The sequence below is a fragment of the Chiroxiphia lanceolata genome, chromosome 1 (assembly GCF_009829145.1).
Source record: "Chiroxiphia lanceolata isolate bChiLan1 chromosome 1, bChiLan1.pri, whole genome shotgun sequence".
Taxonomy (NCBI): domain Eukaryota; kingdom Metazoa; phylum Chordata; class Aves; order Passeriformes; family Pipridae; genus Chiroxiphia; species Chiroxiphia lanceolata.
The window spans coordinates 125,268,399-125,283,896 of NC_045637.1; the positions used below are offsets into that span (position 1 = coordinate 125,268,399).

The window sequence follows — 15,498 nt, forward strand, 5'->3', positions numbered from 1 at the left end:
ATAAATTGTTATGATCACTCCAAACAGAGAAAAAAAGTGACCTCTTCAAGTGACAGCAATGTACATCCCTCTATGTAATGAGCTGCAGAGAAGCAGCAGTGATATTAACAAGTTCCTCACTAATGTCCTTATGGATATGAGCCTTTCTGTAGCCCTTGTTGAATACTTTGTGTTCTCCTACCTTTCGAATGTTCAATTCAAGAAAGAAATCTGTATCACTTAAAAGATAACTTTCTAGAACAAAAACATTCAAGGAACAAGATAAAAATAGTTTGTTGCCACATTGCCAAGCCATCGTATTTCACCCTCCCTTTAACAATCCTCTACCAAAGCTTGCGTGTGAAAATTATACAAACAGCCATATCATTTCTAAAGGAAATCCCTTGGCACAAATTAGGGTGGTACAGATATAGCAATGGGGAGGTTTGGGAGCCATATGTGACTGCATTTGGAAGGCCACATGTGGATGTATAATTCTGCTACCAGTAAGATTTCATGGTCATAAATCAGGACAATGAATAACATCATGTATTCCAGGCGAGAATAGAAGGAAACATTCTGAATTGAAGTTTATAAAAGTTCAGTATTCAGAAATTGTGAGCACTATCCTGGGCTTCGCATTAACATCTGCCCCTTCCATATAGAGCATTCAGAGGCTGCCACAAACTCTGATAGTGTATCCTAGGGTCACCAGAATAACCTTCAGACAACTTCTCCTGCCTCAGGATCTTCTTCCAGATCCGTACCAGAAGCACAGCCTAGAAACAAATTCTTAGAGCACTCAGACAAGTTTCCTGCATCTCACTGATTTCGTCTAAGAAAGAGCTAGATTTTGTGTCTACAGCTACTAATTTCGCCAGTTGGACAGAAAGAAGTTCAAGGGTAAAGATATATATGTTCTGTCTAGAGGACATATGCTCTTTTAGATATTTGCCAGAAAACCTGACCAAGCAGTAAAAACATGGAAGCTGACACCTGATTAAGTCAGTACTGTCCCTTTCCACTATTATCCTGAAACTTGCCCTTACATGAAAATAATTTCAGAGATGCCAAAGGCTAGGTACACATACAGGTACCTTAATCTGATTCAGCAGAATAGAAAGCCAGATGTGACAGGCTATATATCCTGCCCAATTGCCAGTCCCGAGACTTAGGGGAATTCAGACCTATCATACCACCTGTATCTGACAGGAGGAGAAAATGCGAGCTTTCCCAGCTGCAGGACAAGAGGAAAACAATGACTTGTAACTCCACCATGCAAGACAGGCAATTAAGCCCTGCACTGAGGTACTGCTATGACCTCTTGAGTAAGCTCTAGAGACTCCAGTTCTCCCAGCACTCTTGTTCTCTACTAGAACTGCCTGTCTGCAGCTCAGTAGACATCCAACTACTTAAGAAACATGAAACGGGAAAACTTCTTCCACTGCAGGACCTCCAGGCTTGATTTCGGACCAAATACAGCCATCCCACTTCTAGGGTTGCTATGTCAGCTCACTCCTGGTTATGACTGGGACAGATCATCAAGTGAGGCACTGTTGTCATGAAGAGAGAGAGCACACAACTGCTGCTTTCAAGTGTCTACTCCAGTCTGAAGGAGAGAAACTTGAATCAAGAGTATCTTGATCCACTTAGTTCAGTCTAGAAACACACAAAATAAAGATGGAGCATTACCAAGTTGCCATAAACCATTTTTCTCTCTAGGTGCCCCATCCAGGATGTATTTCACAGTCTACAAAGCCAAAGCTCTACCTTATCTAGACACCTGCTCACTTCCCTGTATTTTAAACATCCCAGACATTGTTTAGACCTATTCTCCTGGTCATGAGCAGGCAAAAAGCATGTGGGAATTTATCGACCTGCAGAACAAGAGACTTGAGGAATAAATGGTAAATATAAGCTGGTTTTGATTGCGTAATGTGGGCAGGACCTGGCCAAAACTGTTGGCTGTCCAAGCCAGGAGCACATACTCATGCTGCACTAATAGCATACCCCACCAACAGCTCTGATTAGGTTTGGAGCACCAAGTACTGAAGACACTTGAGGAGGCACTCATGCCTCTCTTTTGTCTCCAAGTTTCATACTCAGCTTGTCCAGAACTGTGTGCTGTGAGCTAGTAATCCCTTGTATGCTGAGCAACGGCAGGATGTTGCTCAAGCTTCCCTGTTTTCAGTCTGTCAAGCCCGGGTTTTTTTGGTTGTTATCTCCTTCCTGCCATAAAAGGTTGGCTACATGAGAGATTCTCCTGGCCTATAACTGGACTTTCATGAAGGCTGGACAAGAAGCATTAGAAGTTGCAGACAGAGCTGAATGGTGGCTTGTACATGGTCTTGTGACTGGGAAGAATTCACTCAGCCAGCAGGTTTTTGTGATTTGGGTGCTGAGTATAGCAGAACTTGCCTCAGGAAAAGATGAGCTCTTTTTTTTGTTTCTGCCACAACAAGTTGTCCCTCTTGATTCTGATTCACTAAGAGGCCTGTATCCAAAATTCTGCATCATTCAGCATTCAGGCCAGCAAGAGGAAAAAAATTAGGCTAGGACTTGTTCGTGTTGGTTGGTGGAGAGCTTTCTGTTCAGAGCTGAGACAGAATGGAACTCAGGTTGTCACAGGGAGCAGGAAAACACTGTAGGAAAAAATAAAAGGAAAGAAACATCCCTACTCACAAAAGGAGGCACAATCATGCATAAGAAGGTCTTGTACCAGCACAGACTCTATCAATATTGGCTTAGTGTTGTCTCCGTAGTTTGTATAGGTAACACGACTGTGATTACCTACATAGTTACTAGGCCAATGTACCAGCCAGTTGTTTTCCCTGGGTAACACGCCTCCTCTCATCATTATTGTAACCAGCTATTTACAGTGGGTTTGAGAAGAGACAATGTACACAGACACCTTGCAATATTCCTGGACTCCAGACCCTTCTCTATGGGATATGGTGCAATGTAGTACTCAGAAGAAGGAAGAAAATAAGAAAATTAATTGGACTGATGGACAATGTGGCCAGCACCTTGCATGATTGAGAATGCTCAGACATCTAGATGAGCCTATAGAAAGATGCCATGGCTTGGGATGTATGCCTGAGCATCTAAAGGATATAAAATTGTACACATAGTTTAACTTAGTGCTACAATCAAGAGCAGTTTCCCCACAAATAAATCAGATTCATTGCTTTAGAGTGGCATCTCCGTGCAGGAAAACGAATGCCAGTCTTCACGAGCAATCATGGATAGAACTCTACGTGCTTAGTCACAGCATTCCATTTTATCTAAATAGAATTTATGCCCACTGGACACAGTAATTAGAGGGTTATTGAAATCTGAATAAGAAATAAACATTCTTTCTGCATGAATCATTCAGAAAAAGTCCTCCTTTGCTCCTGAAACAGCAGATTGAAATCGACTGCATTTAACATTGTTATAGAGAGGAACGCAGAGTTTAGCTCTTCCACTTATAGGTGACGGCACAGTTTCTCTCTAACTCACTGTTCTAAAAAGTGAGGTGCTGGATGTGCCTTCTTTATTTTAGCTTCTTTGCTTCAGTCATTCAGTTGACTCCAATCTTTCTTATACACAAAACTGCAATTACCTTCTCTGAGTCAGTAATAGGAAAACAAGGAAAAAATACACCCCATTCTATAAAAAAATGGCAAATTTTACAACCTTACACAGAATGGAGGACCCTCCCTGTCGATGCTTTCTCGTTCCAGGAATTATGTACTGAATAGTGAATAAATTCTGTTACATTATTAAAACTAATTTCTTTCCATTGGATCATGAAAGATGATTCCTGCTAGTCAGGAACTCAACACCAAAATAGAGTGGGCCTTCAAAAAAAATCAAGAAACAAACAGACTTCACTATAATTTGATGTTATTGTCTATCCAAGCATAAATTATTCAACTCCTTATATTGTATACATTTCCAGCGCAATGGGAATATGGGTATTCAAATAACAAAAATATGGTGAGTTTTTGTTTGGTTTTTTTTCCCTTTGAGACTCTTTTCATTAGCTCTTTAAATATTTATCTTACTCATTATATGTCTCATAGCTATGTGAAAGGTACATAAGGTACATAAGGTGTTGGCATTACCCTCGATCAAGTGGGAGAAAGAAAAAAAAATGAGACTGGAATACATCCAAGATACTATGCCACGGAGAACAGTTCTGTAGTGACCTCTTCTTGCAGCTTCCATTGTGAGGTTAGAGGCAGGATGGAGATGAAGAATTCTTTGATTATATATGCACTTCCTATTGCTCCCAGGTGATACTTCTGTTAGAGAGAGTGATTTCTAGCTGCCATCAGCCAAGATGATCTTGCCTAATCCAGTTGTCTGTGTTAGCCTTTTTATCCAAATCCAAGCTTCCATTTGCTTCCCAGAAATACTTCCATTTAAATCATTAAGATTTTACTAGCTTCATCTCACATGGAATTCTTATTTGTTCTCCTTCTACTACAGAACTGCAAGAAAATAGGTAAAGCTTCTATTAATTTTCAGATGCACTACAAATGAAAAATCAATGTAAAGTGAAATGACAGAATTCCAGTTTATTACTATTAGGAAACGGGAACTGCAGACTGAACAACCTTGCAGTTACTGAACTAAAGAGCTTCCTCATCTGCTACAGATTAAAATAAAATATTTTTCACTTGCTTAAACTTCCCTTTATTTCTTCTAGTATCACTGTTTTTAGTGTCTAATCAATACAATCTTTATTGACAGATGCAGAATGAAATGCAACTGGTTTCAAGGGCCAACTGCTATGTAGCATCAATGCTTACTCTCCATATGCACAGCATTACTTTGACTTCTAACAATTAACCAGCTGCAAAATGGTTAGAACCATAGGAATTCTTGATTCAGAGATGATTATTTCTTCATCTACCTTCTACACAAAAATTTTATCTACATTTCTAATTCTAGTGATGCCACAGCCAACACTATTCCACATCAGGGTAAATGCAGAGAAGTCAGATGTAGCAGTCATCTATCAAAACAGAAATACTGGTAGTAGTACACTCTTTTTGTAACCAATGATGAAAATTCTGTAGTTCAGTATCACATTATAAAGCATTAAATAGATAATAAAAGAGGGGGAAAGCCTAGAGTTATACATTTATTATTCTTATTAATCCTGTGTCTTTATTATTAGTTTCTGACAAAAACTTCCTGATCATAATGGGTATTTTCTTTAAACAGTTCTTAGTTTCTCCAGAAATTTAAGTTTTACAGAGAAAGTTCCACGGAATTTACATTATGCTTCAGATTTTTAAAAATCACCCTCATACTTTATGAGAATCCGATTACTATTAAAATTCTGGGGACTGGATGATGATATGCAATTAGATTTAATTCAGTATAATTAGACTGAATCACTAGCTAACACAATTACAACCTGATGCAAGTCAGATTCTCATTTTATTTACCTTGATATGTGTCAGCAATAACAAATCCATTAATATCAATATAGTAAATTTGCCTAACTGAAGCCGCAACATTAGTGGGAGAAGTCTGTAGATAAGAGAATAACAGCCTGCATATGAAAATCTGATGGATCATTGCCCCAATGCACAGTAACTGCTTTAAGGATGAAAAATAATTGCCTTTGCTTTGATTTACATGTGCTCAGCACAAAGTCCACGTTCTGTTGCGATGTTGGACTTAAAAAAACCAACAAATACGAACTAAACAAGATATATATAGTAGACCAATTTAGACAGTAGACTATTAGACCTATATTAGACATATTTGGAGCAGGAAGCTATATAGTGTTACTTTTCACATAGGAGAGTAACATAAAATGACCATGTACATAACACAGCAATAGCAACCTAAAGAAAAAGCAATCATACGATGCTTTAAGAAAAATACTTTAGCTTACATACCACATAGTTAATCAACTTCATGCAAGATAAACACCCTCCAACAGAGTAAGCAAGCAGAATTTAAAACATTTTTTAAATCTAGCTTATTTCTCATTTGTTTTGATTATACTTATGGCCTTAAAATATGAAAAATATGCTTTCTCAATTCTCTCTCCTGAAGTATTTAGACTGAAATCATTGCAAAAAATACATATCTTTTTCTCTTAACATGATAATGGATTTATTATGTTGCTTCATTATCTACACAGAAGTGCTTTTTGAGCTGACATTTCTATGCATAAAACCTAAATTATGGTCCAAATGTCAACTGAAAAAGACTCTCCGTTGTGTGTCCTGCCATCTCCCCCAGCTCTGTCTCTTTACAAAGACAGCAATACAAACACTCCACAGAAATGAATGGAGAGAGGAGAAATGATGCATACAAACCCACAGGCAAGCGATATCCACAGGCAACTCTCTCCAAAAGTACAGATGACCATTCTGAGGATAAGTAAATGTGTAGCAAGGTCAGAAACGACACTCAGTCTGTCACTATAAAGTCAATCAGCCCTTGTACATTTCTCACATGCAACGTTTACAGACTCTCCATAAAAACTGCAGCAAAATTGTAGAAGCAGCTCTGCTGCTACTCTGTGGCCTAGAGAAAAAGAATTTAATTTTCCAGATACCGAGAAAAATCTCCTACACCTATCAGCATGCTGTGCACGTAATCAAAGTACACCGAAGAAACTACAAACTTATATTTAGGTATCAATAAGGAAAACTACTGATGGAGGGGACAGAAGAATGCAGACAGTTTAATGTAGGGAAAATGTACCTAGAGCACATGTCAAAATCTGCTAAAATTATTTAAAGGTAATTGATAAAAGATGGCAAGGAAGAATAATCAAAAATTACTTCTAGCTTGTCCACTGCTTTGACTGTCGGTCTAAATTGAATCAGCCTCTCTGGGTTGCCCTAATGACTAAATGAACATTTACATGCTGCTAGCCGCAATCCCAGCTTCCATGCTCCCTGCCGTCTCTCCTCTTGGCTAAGAAAGAGATGACTATATTACAGTCTTCCACAGTGGATGTCTTCAGTAGATATGAACACTGAACAGGGCTTTCACAAGGTCTCCTTGTAATTTCATGTTTCTCCCATTACAAACAGCCCATCGAGAGGCGAAAATTTCACATGCAAAGGTGACATCCTGACCTCATAATAGTCAACAGCAAAACTCCTCATAGACAAGTAAAATCCTTGACCTCTTCAATCAAGGTCCTAATACTGTTAATATTAGTGTCCCTCTCAGGAAATTGTTTGGAAGATGTCCTTTCCCATCACTTTCTTTTGAAATCTGCGTTTTTTTCATAATCTGAACCAGTATAAATGTCACACACTAGCAAAAAACAAAAAATGGTTGAACAGTTCTTTTAAGTTCTAAAGGAAGTCTCATCACATTAACAGGCTGGTACTGCTCCAGTCATATGTATCTCACTAAAATGCAGTAAAAACCTGAGGTTACACATCCATCAATCACATTAAATTATCTTTTTCACTAGTTTCTGAAGAAAGCTTCTTGACCAAAAAAAGCATTTGCTAACTACATCTTCCAGTCAAACGGAAGCCTTGACCTCCTTTGTCCCAAATGATTGAAAGATAACAATATTTAATCACATTTTCATATCAGGACTCCAACTTCTATCTTTTGGGGAGGGGGGAAAAAAATGTGTATAACCAGATGGACTGGAAGACAAGGTGTATGTGATGGCATAAATATAGATACTTCACAGTTTTCCAAGAGACTTTGAGTAACTACTTATATCCCAACTAAACCACCTTCAACTCCAAATGGAATATCAAAATTCTGCTTAATTAATACTATGGCTTATTAATCAATGGTGGGTTTATTGTCTACCAAAAGAGGAAACACAAAAGACTGAAGTGGTAGCTGTATCTGTTTTATATTTTTAGCATATCCCTATAATTTTTAACCTATATACGATCAACTGAATAGCTAGCTATCTATGAAACAAGTAAAATATCAATAATTTATACATTTTATGCACAAAACACAGTTACTATGTGCATGCTGCTTACTTCCCATTTCAAATTAGGTGTTTAAATTTTTTTTCCTTGGAAATCTTACATTCTTGCCTGCAGTTCACCCACCTTTTGTCAAAGCAAGGTTTCAGTTCAATAGTCAGGTACCCTGGAGGCCTAATGATAACCATCAAAAACTTGAAAAATCAGAATTTTGTATAATTAAAAGCCTAGGCACACAGAATGTGTCATATAATTTTCTTCATCTGTTCTGTAAAGGAGATATAGTAATGCATGTTTTAATAAAGTGTTTTAAAATAAAATTACAATGCCACATTACTTCCCTATTCCAAAATAATAAGATTCAAAAAGTTTCCTGAGAAGAACTATGAAATAAACTTTGTTTCCATGTAAGTTTAATAACAAATTCTTAAAAGTATGTAATAGCTTGTATTAATTTTATGGTTCCAAGACAGTAAAGTTCTGCTTAATGCCTTATTCATGGATTTTCAGAATTTTGTACTATTTACTATTTGGTAGATTTGCCAATATGAAGTTTTAAGTTTCCCCTTTACTCAAGAACTAGACCTCCTCTGGACTGTTGCATCCAGTCTTAATGTTCCAAACAACCGAAAGAAGCCTCCTCCAGAGTCCATCAAGGCAGGCGCGGGTTGGAGGACTTGCCCTGTTAGAAGCTGAGAGAGCTGGACCTGTTCAGCCCGGAGGTGAAGTGGCTTTAGCAGGGACCTAACAGTCCTGTCAGTGCCTATGAGGAGGATACCAACAAGATGGAGCCAGGCTCTTCACAGACGTGCATGGCACAGGAACGGGAGACGATCCCCATGAATTGAAACTGGGAGGCTGTAACTCAACACACAGAAGGAAAATTGCTATCAGGATAATTAAGTATTGGGTATGATTGTCCAGAGAGGTTGTGGAATTGCTTTCTTTGTAGCTTTTCCAGAGAGAATTGAACAAATCCCTAAGCAACATGGTCTGAACTCTATGTTGAGTCAGACTAATGGGTCCCTTCCAACTGGAATGTTTCTGTGATTTAGTGTAATCGTGAGCATTACAAAAAGTAACAGGAAATGAAACTTTCAGTTTGACCTGAACACAACCCAGGACACATCAGTGAAGCTTTTTATAAAAGAGATGAGAGTATTACCACCCTTGGACAAGGTAGTAATGAGATTTCTATGGGCCCAGACTACTATTCTGGTCACATTTGCTGAAGAAATATAAATTTAGATTGTTAAGGGATACAGAGAAGGGCACACAGATATCTGGTGGAATAGAGATATTCTCACATGAAAATAAGTCAGAAAGGTAAATTTAGGCTACCTAAATGAAGGTTCAGAGGATATATGACTTCTGTTTGACCAAAAAGTAAAACAAGGAAAGTTATCACATAGTTTGTATTTACACAGGTATAAATTGACCATGTAACAATCTATTATCATACTTACCTAGACTTCTCATTACAAGTCTGTAAACACCTCTATGTCTGTTTCTGATTTACTTGCAGAGTTTATAGCTGATGACAAGCATTAAAGCCAAAAATAGAAGTTGCTTTGGGGGAAAAAAAAAGAAGGGGGGGGAGATAGAAAGAGAAAAACACAGAAAAGGGGAAAGGAAACTTGAAAAACAAAAGGAGAAAATGAAAAGGGGAAAGGCAAAACTCCCTCCAGTGGGGCTAGTCAAGAAGAGAACTGACAGGGAGGCCCCTTTAAGCATCCTCTCCCAAGTGTCCTCTCCAGTGCATCAGGTGATCCACCATACCACTTCTCCCATAGAAACCACATAGTTTTCCTCAGGAGCCATTCAAATTCCCTATCAACTGTCCCCACTTACGATGCTATTAACACTGATTGGAGTAGTTTTTGATCAGAGGCTGGTGTTGCAAACTAACTGGCTGTTAAGTGTTGCATATATTACTGGGAATGCTTATCAAATACTTATCTTTCTCCTAATGCAAACTAAAAGCTGCAAAAAGTGGCGCAAGAAAAAGATGGTGAAAAAGTGCAATTTATTCCAGTGGCAATCAATTCTCGGACATAACAGCAGTAGCACACTCTGCAGGTGCAAGGCCATGAGTAACAGTATGAGACCAACAGCATGAGGACAGGAAAGGACACACTGCCTAGAAGCTTTGGTGAAAAGTTACAGAGCTGCAACAGAAAGGCAGCTGCAAATGAAAGATTCTTGGAACCACAAAAGGTTGAGGCACCAAAGGCATGTTGCAGCACACCACCTTCTTTACAAATAAGTTCAGATTCAATCCTTCTCATAGCTTGCATACACACAAGACTGATCTCCTTCAGGGCTGCCAATTTCTTTACTGCACCAGGCATCACCTTTTCAAAACATTCATTAGACCAGGTCTTCTTTTCTCTTGCAGGTTAAAAGAGCATGGCAACAGAAGCTGGGCTCAGTGAATGTGATGGTAGAGGCTCACACATGCTCAGTTTGAGCCAGGTAACTGGATTCAAGGGTGAACAAAGCCCTAGAGTGACAGTTGTCCATGACAGAGAAAGAGCACTCTGTATTTTGAACAGAAAATAACTAAAACAAAGACTGAGAGCCTCGGAACAGAAATCAAATGAAGAGATACAGAATCCAACATCTTCTACTCCAAAACCGAAAAACTAGTGAAAAACAAAAGATGTACTGTAAGTAATCATCTTACAGGCATTTCTGAGCTACCTTCACTGAACTCCACTTTCTTAAACAAAAATAAGCTATGCAATAGCTTTAAAACAAAGTATCCTGATAGTTATTACACATTATAAAGAAACTTCAACAATGTATCATGCTTTGTGAGTCATAAATGTCAACATTTATATTGAAAAATACCATTAACAAGAAATTACTGGAAAACAAGAATAAATATTTGCTTCCTACTTCCTCCCCATATCACAATCTACATTCTATACTGACTAAATGTTAATTAATTCAAGTAATCATCTTCTTGAAGGTTATGTAACAAAAGTTTTCAATCACTTTTCCCTATAAAGGAATTTCTAAATTGTGCAATATCACCTTGCCCACCTTGACTGGAAAAGAATGTATGAACAGCAAAATCTAACTGAACCAAAGACCTGTTCAGAGTCCAAGATCTTATCTCCAGATGCCCAACAGCAAATGCATAAGGAAAAGCGAGGAACTGCAATGCAACCTGTAATGGTACTTGTTTGGAATACTATGAAGCATTCAGAATATTTTCCAGTTTGGGACATTCTGATTCAGAGCCATTATCTCTCTGCTTTCTAGCCTTTGATACATTTTTTATCTCAGAACTTGTCCAAATCATTGTTTTGAACTCATCTTACCTTTTTTGCATTGAAAAATCTCTTCAGTAGAAAGCTATATAACTACATATTGTATAAAAATGAAGAAGCATGGAGAAGTTTGGGTATGTCCTCAAGGCAAAGTTATACCATACCTTGCAGCTGAAAGGATTCTAAGATAGCCTCAAAGTATTGAAACATTATTTTTGAGCAGTAGTTAAGCACTACTTTGCTGTAATTTTTAAGCTGCTTGAAGGCAAAGCTACAGATTAGCACAAAGACATAAACTTCATAATTCATTATAAAAGTTGTAATAATAAACTCAACACTAGTGCAGTCTTGCCCAGCATGTGATGACGTTCACAACATGATGCATTCATCACACGTAAGTTACATAGAATAAGGAATAAATTCTTTGGTCATGTATGATCATCCTAATCTAGAAACTCAAAACCAAAAGGAGAAAATGAAAGGTGATTTCGTCAACTAATGTTAGCTCTAAAATGCCTTACCTATCACTTTCAGCAAACAACCAAGTGATTAAGCAGTGCAACGTTCTCTGAAAAAAAATACTTATTTATCTGGAAATCATTACTGAAACCCTGAAGCATAAAACAAATATGTTTTATCATGGAATAGCCCAATGTTCTGTCTTTACATGAGAGTTAACTTATCAGATGTGTTATGTAGCTTCCTATTTCAATACAGCAACTTAAAGAACATTTTTTTACATCTGCTTGAGAAGACTGGAAAACTGATAAATACTCCTTCTTTTAACTTGAATTTCTATAGAAAGTTCATGTAAACAGTATGCATATAGGACACAGCATATAATCCTCAGCAAACCTGGCGTAAATCTCTTCTGTAAAAGAATAAAAACCCTCACTCCTGAGAGTGATGAAGCTCTCTCAGGTAAATCGTTAAACTATGACTATGCTGTAAACCAGAAATATTTTCTATTGCAGTTTGAATACACATACCCAAAGTACCTTAAAGTTAGCTAGTCTGAATACCAACAAATATAAAACAACAATAGATAGGCAGTCTGGTAAATATGTGCTTAATTTACCAATTTGGAGATGACTAGGCTACATTCCTCTCTCCCAACCCATTTTTCATTGGTTATACTTGTTCATACACACAGGATTTGATTATTCGCAAAGCTACATTTCTCCTACTAAGCATTAGTTGAATACTAAGAAACTACTTCAGCTACATTTAGTCACCTTCAGTATTCATGGTAATTCACACCAGGATTCATATAATTTTCAGGACAGGCAAACAAAAATTTGTACTTTCAGTATGCAAATTTTATTTTTAACAGCAACTTCTATGGGATTATCTCAGCTAGTGAGATGAAGAACTGAAAATTATTTTCCACTTTACATGCTTTTTAGAAATTATATAGTTTTTATAATTGAATCTCTTTTTAATGTTATTTTTATTAAGAAATTAGAAAATACATATGCCAGTCAACCACAGTATTATCATTTTTTCCCCGAAAAAATCTAACAGGAACAACTGCTCTAAATGAAGCATGTGCTAGGAATTTCAGCAGTGAAGATGCTATTTCGTTTTTGTTTTTAAACTGCTTTGGGCACAGGAAGGTAGTGGGGAATGAAAGATGCACAACAGCTTAAGAACTATTATTCCCGTTTCATCTGTAGACTGCACTTCATTTGTGGAAAAGCAGGTTAATGGAAAAACAGACACTACTGTTTTCAAAAAGGACTTTGTAATGTCAGATTCAAAATATTTGAGTGTACTACACATTCACACAGACTTTAATACCAAAATACAAAGGAATTTGACACCACAGTTTTTTGGGTAGGCTTAACTATGATGCTGCACTCGCATCAACTTGGCCTCTAAGCATAATGGCATGTTTTTCTTTTTTTTGGAATTCTGAACTGGAAGTGACATTTTCATGCAAGAGAGAGCTATTTCAGCACTTACATGAGGAAGCTACTTATATGAGGTAGGTAAATATGACTGATCACATCTTTTCTCTGGGACCATGACCTGTTTTTTCCCAATGTTTTGGATAGCATCTTTGCCATCACAATGAAAAAGAGGTGCTAAAATAGTGCATTATTTGCTTCATTCACAGTGGAGAGTTATATATAATTGAGACAAGGATATTTTATAAAAATAACAATGCAGCTTAAGCGTATGAAGGGATGGAATTGCCTTCCAAGACCTCTCTGGTATTACAACAGAGAACAAGCCTGCATCTCTTTCTGAACAAAGTAGATGTTCAGGTACAAAATGTGAGCTTGGGCCACTGATACAGGAATGCATTGGACATGAGAGACTATTTAGAAACACTCAACAAAAAGACAGCTTCAATAGATGTAGGGGATGCTGTTGGGGAGCCAGGGTTGTGGCGAGAGATGGAAGAGGAGAGAGAGGAGTTGGAGAGGACATTTGAAAAACCTTAATGTGAAACACCTTCCGTTTCTGTTCATGAGGTCTCAGCAGAGCTTACAGGCCTTTGTGAGCTTGCAAATTAAATCTTGAATAACTGTCACAAAACTATTCTTCTGTCACAGAAAACAAAATGTCAAGGAACTAAAGCTGACAATGTTGAAAGACAAATGTTTAAAATTCCTCGGTTTCTGTGTCAGCATTTGTTCTATGCTGTTTGTGACAGAGAATCTCAACAGCTTTTGCATCAGAAAAGCACACTCATGCATTTTCATATGTCAAAAGGTCTCCACAATCCGACTCGCTACTTCCTTCTCAATGATCAGTTTGTTTTAAACATTTCTCCCCTCTTAAATTCTCATGGAGTTTAACAGTGGGTTTAGACCTCTTCCGAGCGCTTAAAAATACTAACTGCCATGGGCTCAGGGTAGATCTTTCAAAGATGAATATGCATTTTGTGCATAACAAGTAATACCTGCTTTTTTCTATAACAGTGATGAGCACGAATGATTACTGATTGCTATTACGTTCCACCTCAGATCAAAACTCAGACATTTTAGGTGAGTCAAAACAACTGCACCCTTGCTGGAAATCACCTTCCCGATGCCCTGCACTGGCAACCGGGAAGCTGCCGGCCGGAATGCACAAACCTCTTTGCCACCGAAATTACAATTACACAAAATTCAACCACCCATCCGGGACGGAACGCGACGCGACGGGACGGGACAGGACGCACACGCACCCGCCCTCCGCCTGCTCCGGGCAGCTCCGACACCGGCCCGGCGGTGGTGCCCGAGGGGCGCTCCCCGCCGTCGCCCACCTGTTCGGCCCCCACGGGGCAGCTCCCCCGACACCCTCTGGAGCTCCCCAGCCGACCTCCGGGAGGTGGCACCGCCCGCCGAGCTCCAGCAGCCGCTCCCTGCCAGCCCCCCAGCTGCCGTGGGTGCCCCGGGCACCCCGAGACACGGACACGGCCCCGCAGGATGCGGGGGTCGCAGAGCACCCCCCGAACCCAGCAAGGGACACACCCGCCCCGCCGGGCATTGCCCTGCCAGGAACTGCTCTTCCACTCACGCTCCCGCGAAGCAAAACTTGCCGGGGGCAGCCGTGTCCCCCCGCCCACGCCACCTCTCCCGCCTTTACACGGTCGAACTTCCCGAAACCTTCCCAAAGGTCCCAAAAATACCGCCCCGGCAAGTCAAGGGTGACGTCCTGGCGGCGGGACCGGCCAGCCCCGCTCCCCCTGCCCGCCGCGGCCGGGCGGAGCGGAGGGGCAGCCGCCCGGTGGGTGCCACTCACCTTCCGCGCCTCCGCCTTATCTCTTCGCTCGCGGGCTGCAACTTCCAGCGCTTCCCCCAACTGCCATCTTCCACGGGAGCGACGGGGACAGGAGCGAAGCGGGGCGGAAAAGTTGCGGCAGCGGCGGCCGCGGCGGCGCTTAGGTGGCCATCGCGCCGGCGGGGCGAGCCTGTGCCGTGCGCGGCGGGCGGGCGGGGCGGCGGCGGCAGCTGGCGCGGGGCTGCGCGCTGCGATCGCCGCCCGTGGCGACGCGGGGAGGATTTGCTAAAAATAGCGGCTCGCTCGGCGCGGCGGGCGGGGGGAGGCGGGGGGAGGCGGCCGGGCTGCGCCGCGCTCCCCGCCGTGGCGGCTGGGGGCCGGGCGGGCCGGGCCGCGCTGCGCCGCCGCCGGGGGACAGCGCCGGGCGGCGCCGTGCCCGGGCCGAGGACGGGGAGGCGATTTGAGCACCGCGCCCGAGGGACTGCGGCTGCCCGGCCCCGCTGAGGGACTGGCTGGCGGGGGAGCCGCGGGGTTATTTCGCGGCCCTTGGCACCTTGATACCCCTCTGTGAGCCCTCGGGGCAGGGGATGCACCTG

General features: G+C 40.6%; 1 protein-coding gene across 1 annotated transcript in view; it reads right to left on the reverse strand.

Moving 5' to 3' along the window:
- Positions 1–15,066, reverse strand: part of HDAC9 (histone deacetylase 9) — a 460,923-nt gene extending 445,857 nt beyond the window's left edge. The window contains exon 1 of the mRNA XM_032684266.1: positions 14,924–15,066. The gene's annotated coding sequence lies outside the window, so the exon portion shown is untranslated. The remainder of the gene's footprint in view (positions 1–14,923) is intronic.
- Positions 15,067–15,498: the final 432 nt, after the last annotated feature.